We start from the raw sequence: 2,434 nt of genomic DNA on the forward strand, positions 1-2,434 counted from the left end.
GAGGAAAGTCCCTTCTATACCCATTTTGGTGAGAGTTTTCATCATAAATGGTGCTGGATCTTGTCAAATGCTTTCTCTGCATCTATTGAAATGATCATATGGTTATTATCTTCTCCTTTGTTGATATGATGGATTATGTTGATTGATTTCCAGATGTTAAACCATCCTTGCATCCCTGGGATAAATCCCACTTGGTCGTGGTGTATGATCTTTTTGATGAGTTGCTGAATTCTGTTTGCCAATATTTTGTTGAGAATCTTTGCGTCCATGTTCATCAAGGATACTGACCTGTAGTTTTCTTTGTTTGTGGTGTCTTTGTTTGCTTTGGTATTAGGGAGAGATGAGCCTCATAGAAACTGTTTGGGAGGGTTTCTGTTTCTTCAATTTCCTGGAAAAGCTTGAGAAGAACTGGCAATAGGTCCTCTTTAAATGTTTGGAAGAATTTGCTAGTGAATACATCTGGACCTGGGTTTTTGTTTTTGGGAAGACTTTGATTACAGTTTCAATTTCCTTGATATTAATAGGACTGTTCAGGTATTCCAGGTCTTCTTAATTCAGTCTTGGGAGATGATAGGAATCCAGAATCCAGAAATTTATCCATTTCTTCTAGGTTCTCTTTTTTTGTAGCATACAGATTTTCAAAGTAGTCGTTGATGATCTTTTGAACTTCTTTGGTTTCTGTTGTGATATCCCCTTTCCATTTCTGATTTGGTTTATTAGGGTTCTCTCTCTCTCTCTCTCTCTTTCTTTGTGAGTCTTGCTAGTGGTTTATCACTCTTGTTTATTTTCTCGAAGAACCAGCTCTTGGTTTCATTGATCTCTCGGTTTGTTTTTTGGGTTTCCATGTCATTGATTTCTGCTGTAAGGTTTATTATCTCTTTCCTTCTGTCTGGTTTGGGCTCCCATTTTTGGTCCTTTTATAAAATCTTAAGCTGTGAAGGCAAATTATTTATGTGGGCCCTTTCTTTCTTCCTGAGAAATGCTCACAGAGCTCTAAATTTTCCCCTTAACACGACTTTAGCTGCGTCCCACAGGTTCTGGTAACTCGTGTCTTCATTCTCATTTGTTTCCAGGTACCTTTTGATTTCTTCCTTGATTTCCTTCCTGACCCACTCATTGTTCAACATAGAGTTGTTTAATTTCCATGTGTTTGATTTGGTTTTCTGGGTGTGTACATGATTAACTTCTACCTTCAGTGCACCATGGTCTGAAAAGATAGCTGATACAATGTCTATCTTCCTGATTCTTTTGAGGTATGTTGTGTGCCCAGCACATGGTCTATTCTGAAAAATGTTCCATGTGCACTGGAAAAGAATGTGTATTTTTTGGGGGGGGGTATAAAGCCCTGTATAGATCTACTAGCCCTCTCTCTTCTATTTCTTCCTTGAAAGCCAGTATTTCCTTGCTGAGTTTTAATCTTCTTGATCTATCCAGAGGTGATAGGGCGGTGTTGAAGTCTCCAATTACTATTGTGTTGCTTGCAATGTCCTCCTTAAGGTCTGTTAGCAGTTGTTGTAGGTATTTAGCTGGTCCCTCATTGGGTGCGTAAATTTGTAAATTTAGGAGTGTGATTTCTTCCTGCTGTACATATCCCTCGATTAATAAAAAATGGCTTTCACTATCCCTTCTAATCTTTTTCAACCTGAAATATATGTTGTCTGATGCTAGTAAGGCCACCCCAGCATTTTTGAGGGAGTTTTTTGCTTGCAGGATTGTTTTCTATCCTTTGACTTTGAGTCTGTGTTTGTTCTGGCTATTCAGATGTGTTTCTTGCAGGCAGCAGAACGTTGGGTTCAGTCTCTGAATTCATTTTGCCACTCTGTGTCTCTTAATTGGTGAATTTAGACCACTGACATTGAGAGAGATTATTGTTATGGGATTTTGCGCCATCTTTCTGTAACGGTTTGTTGTGCTTGTAGGGGGTTTTCTTGTCTTACAATAGCCCCTTTAATCCTTCTTTTAGGTTTGGTTTTGAGTCTATGAAGTTCCTGAGCTGTTGTTTATCCACAAAGTAGTGTATCATTCCTTCGAGTTTGAATGAGAGTTTAGCTGGATAAAGTATTCTTGGTGAAGCGTTCATTTCACTGAGTTTTTTCACTATCTCCCACCACTGCCTTCGGGCTTGGAGGGTTTCCTCTGATAGGTCTGCTGTGAATTTATGCTCCTTTGTATGTGATTTCCTTCTTTGACCTTGCTGCTTGTGTCTCTATTCATGACGTCCATCATTCTAACTATGATATGTCTTGGAGTTTTTCTGTTAGTCTCTCTTTTAGTTGGCACCCTTCAGGCTCCTTGAATCTGGATGCCTGCATTCTCCAGCTCTGGGAACTTTTCAGCAATAATTTCTTTGACTGTGGCTTTTTCATTGGGGTTTCCTCCCTGTCCTTCTGGCACTCCAATGATTCTAATGTTGTTCCTCTTGAAATCATCCCCC

This window comes from Sorex araneus, chromosome 2, assembly GCF_027595985.1.
Source record: "Sorex araneus isolate mSorAra2 chromosome 2, mSorAra2.pri, whole genome shotgun sequence".
Classification (NCBI taxonomy): Eukaryota; Metazoa; Chordata; class Mammalia; order Eulipotyphla; family Soricidae; genus Sorex; species Sorex araneus.